The sequence below is a fragment of the Nannospalax galili genome, unplaced genomic scaffold (assembly GCF_000622305.1).
Source record: "Nannospalax galili isolate Female #2095 unplaced genomic scaffold, S.galili_v1.0 scaffold127, whole genome shotgun sequence".
In the NCBI taxonomy this organism is placed as follows: domain Eukaryota; kingdom Metazoa; phylum Chordata; class Mammalia; order Rodentia; family Spalacidae; genus Nannospalax; species Nannospalax galili.
This window is the reverse complement of record NW_008360326.1, coordinates 5415224-5419976: the sequence shown is the minus strand read 5'-3', so window position 1 is coordinate 5419976 and position 4753 is coordinate 5415224.

The window sequence follows — 4753 nt, the reverse complement described above, 5'->3', positions numbered from 1 at the left end:
GGGCATATAGCTGTCTTTGAAGAAAACAGTAGGGCTAGAGATATAGTTTAGTGGTAGAGCACTTGCCTGAGGCCCTGGGGTCTACCCTCAGAACCACAAGAAATTTTATATTATATGTATGGAATTGAGTTTTAAAACAAAAATCCAGATGTGGTGGCACATCCTTATAATCCTAGCACTTTAAGAGGCTGAGGCAGGAAGATCATAAGTTCGAGGCCAACTTAAACTATAATAGCAAGACCCTGCCTCAATTTAAAAAAAAAAAAAGGAAACACTAACAAAATAGTACTAAGAATAGTAGCTGCCAAGAGGGAATGAGATGATGGAGTAAAGATGCATTACTGCCATCCATAAATGTCTTTGGTACCTTTTGAGCCAAGCAGAGGGAGGTGGCGATCCAGAAGGGGACAGCAAGAAATGCAGCTTTGGAAATAGAACTACTCATGATGAGGCAGAGGTGAAGGAAGAAATTTGTTGAGTGGGATCCAAGGCTGGGAACTCGTCTCACTTGTCTGCCTGCAGAAGGTAATTGTATCCTGGCTTTAGAAGTGTCAGGGATGAAAGCATTCCCCAGCACTGAGGCAGTTCCCAGGAGCCAGGCTGGGCGGTGCTCACAGCTACCACAAGAGGTCTATGTTGCTACCTCCCCATACCTACACCCTATCTAACCAAGACCTGCCAGTGCATGCCAGTGGGGGTGTGGAGAAGTGTGTATTAGACACACAGCCAACTGGGGTGGGCTGGTTGGTACAGCAAACAGAAGAGGACAATATCTACCTCTCTGGACACCCAGCCATCCTGGCAGATGACTTTCCCACCTCTCAGTCCTCTCTGCTAGCCTCTCCCAGGCCCTTATCACATCTCCCATGAGATATCAGGAGACTCTTCCAAAGGGCAGCCACAGCCCAAAGACCTGTCCCCAATGAAGTTTCTGCCCTAGTTTAGGCCCTGCCCCACTCCATGGTGCCTTGATGTCCTCTATCCCAGAATCAAGGCAAAGGAGTGTCAAGAGTCACCCCCACCCTGCCCTCAAGGCACCTGAGTCACCGTCTAGGCGTTAGGCACCTAGGCATGCCAAAGGAGATGGTGTCTGGAGGGGTGACTGGTATTACCATGAGGAACAGGGGTGGTGAGATGAGTGAAGGAGGCCAGAGCACCAGCTTCTGCTCATTCTGACCTGGGTTTGAATTTTGGTCCCTTCCATTTACTTGCTGGGTAAACTTGAACAAGACACATAACTTCATGAAGCCAAATCTGCACATCTGTAAAGTAAACATTCATATAAACAGTTCCTCTAAGGAATACTGAGTGTCTAATATAGCAGGCAACATTTGGGGTGGTGAGAGTAGAGTGGTAAGGAGCAGGCCCTGTCCCCATGGGGCTTCCATGGCAGTGAGTATAATGACCACACCCATTTTAGGTCTCAATAAGTTGATATATACACAAGATACTGCAAACAGTAGGTGCTCAATAAATGACCACAACTTCTTGGGCTTTAAAGGACTTTCAGGCCAGGTGTGGTGATGCATATCTTTAATCCCAGCACTCAGGAGACAGAGGCAGACAGATCTCTGTGATATCTAGGCCAGCTGGTGCTACAGGGAGACTCTGTCTCAAAAAAATAAAATAAAATAAAGGACTTCTAGACTAACCCTCTGTTCTCTCCTCAAATTTGTAACCAGGTGAAGGAGAGGACACAGAGACCAAAAGGATATGGGTTCAGGATATAGCTCAGTTGGCATAGTGCTTGCCTAGTATGCTTGAAGCCCTGAGTTCAGTTCCCTAGCATTGCATAAGCCAGGCTTGGTGACACATGCCTGTCATCCCAGCACTCAGACGTTGGAGTCAGGAGGCTCTTCCACAGCTACATAGCAATTTTGAGGCCAGACTGGCACACATAAGACCCTGTATTGAAAAAAATAGAAAAATCTAAATTTTAAAATTGATTCTTTAAGTGTGAGGGGAGGATACATTGAGGATATAGCTGAGTTATTTGGCCAAAATGAGCTTTAAATTTTTATTTATTTTTATCTTTTATGTGTATGGGTGTTTTACCTGCATGTATATAAGTACACCTGTTGTGCAATGCCCATGGGCACCAGACCCCCTGGAACTGGAGTTATAGTCAGTTTCTCCCCCTCTCTAAATCACGGGGTTCTCAGGTGGCGATCCCACTTCCTTGTTGATTCTGAATCCTGCTGACTTTTCTTCCTTGATCCCTCCTGCTCCCTCTATGTAACCCTGCTGTGGCCACAGCTCCCAGGCTTTGGAAGTATGTCTCATGCTCTCGTTTCTTCAGCCCAAGGGCTGACAGCAGCTTCCTGGTATTGTTACGTTCCCAGTTGCCCTCCCAGGCACCCATTCTAGGAAGGCGTACTAAGCCTGGAAAAGGGGGACTGCAGGACAGACAGAGCTGAGGGCCACATTGAATCTCTCCTAGGTTGGTTGGGGTGGGTAGGGATGGATGTAGTTCCAACATTTTATTTTATTTGTAGTATGAGTGTATTGCCTGTATGCATGTAAGTGCACCCAAGTCATGTAATGCCCATGGAGGTTAGAAGAGGACATCAAATCCCTGGAACTGGAGTTACCAATGGCTGTTAGCCACCATGTGGGTGCTGGAAACCAAACCCAGGTCCTCTGGAAGAGTATCCAGGACTCTTCACTGAGCCACCTCTCCAGTTCCATGTTCCAACATTTTAATGATTAAATTATTCCTTCAGCCCAGTAGGGACTCCAGGAAGCCAATATGAAAAGCAGTGTCATGGAATTGAGAACAGGTGAGTTATCTTCATGAAAAACCAGTGTGATGGAGATTACCGAAGGGTAAATTCTTCCCCTCAGCCATTCCCCCTGGTGTCTGCCTCTATGAACCTGCTTGCAATGGGGGCCAATGAGCACCATCTGACCCTCTAGTGCATCACCTCTGGCCCTCTGTGGCTTTAGGACTCAGGAATTATATAAGTGTGATTCTGAAGATCTAGAGTTGAAATTGGATGCAGCAATTGGAAGGACTTAACAAGTAAGTCCAGGGCTCTTCAGCGATGAAGTGGGACTTGTTGGCGACAAGGCTATGGCAGGGACCAGTCATCACTCACCAATCACAATGGCCTCCAGGTCCACAAACACAAATGCAGGGTACGTTTTCCAACCCCAGTTTTACTAAAGAATGTGTTGAGAGTCATCCTCTTCATTGATGGCCTTGTCCCTGGGTATCTACCCATCTGGTTGGATTCTGTGTTTCAGGCAGTAGATCTCCCAGCAGGCATTGCCAATTTGCATTCCAGCTTGCTACATGTAGGTTGAAATGCATTCATACTGAGCAGGCAAAGGGCAGAGGACATCTTTAGAAAAACCTGTATTTTGCCTTGACACAATTCATGCTTACTTTCTTCGTGTGGTTCTCTGAATGTCAAGGATCCCAGACTCTACTCTCCTTGCCCCACCACCTGTGTCTAAGTATTTACTGGTGGCCAATAGGCATTGGACCAATAGGACCAATAGGACCAATAGGCATTGGCTGTTGGGACTGAACCAAAACTCTAAGGGGAAGCAGGTGTGGGCATATCTAAGATTATAGCGACTTGCTCAGTGACTAAGCATCCCAATGAGGCACATGAGAGGATCAGAAGGGTCTGTCAGAGTTCGATAGTCAACCCATCCATGTTCAGGAAGAAATGAGGAGCCAATGGTAGGGAAGCAAGAAAAAACAGTACAGAAAATTACAGCAAGGGAAAATGCTAATACCAAATTTGGGATAATGGTTCTCTCTAGCAGCAGAGGGAAGTGGATATAACGAGGGAGATTCCATTTGTCAAGCCTGGTGGCCAGTGTTCATTATGTTACCCCCCGCCTTTTTGAGACAATGTCTCCTGTAGCCCCAGCTGGATTGGAACTCACTATGTAGGCCAGGGTGGCTTTGAACTCACAGAGATCCTCCTGCTTCTGCCTCCCTAGTGCTGGGATCAAAGGCATGTACCACCATGCTGGGCATTATCCCTCTTTGCATTGCTCAAATATTTCATAGATTTATTTATGTATTTGTTTATTTAAAACCTAGGGCCTCATATATGCTAAACAAGTACTCTACATGATAGCCATATCCCCAGCCCTTTAGTTATTTATTTGGTAAATTATAATTTTTTATTAGAAAACAAATATACAACTTGGAATGGATTTGAGGCAAATTATGCCATAATCAGATTTTCTAAACCATAAAAGAAAATGTTTCTGGTACAATACCAGCAGTACAAAATGATAGTGTATGAGTACCTGAATAAAACACCTGTTTTGCAATAGTACAACTTTTAAGTGCATATTGTTGATAGTCCACTCAGAGTTACAACTCCACATTTCAGCAACAGCATGCTGACAGTTCTTAAAAACTAAGGTGCTGGAAACATGGCTCAGAGGTTAAGAACACTGGCTGTTCTTGCAGAAGACCCAGGTTCAAATCCCAGCACCCACATGGCAGCTAACAACTGTCCGTAACTCCAGTTCCAGGGGATCCAAAAGCCTCTTCTGTCCTCTGCAGGTATTGCAAGACATGGGTGCACTTACCTACATGCAGACAATACACACATACACATAGAATAAAAATAATAAAATATTTTTTAAAAAACTATGGCAATGCTCAGGGCTGGAGAGATGGCTCAGTTGCTAAGAGTGTACTGCTCTTCCAGAGAACCTGAGTTTGATTCCTATCACCCATGTTGGATGCCTCAGAGTGGCTTTTAACTTTAACCAGTCCCTC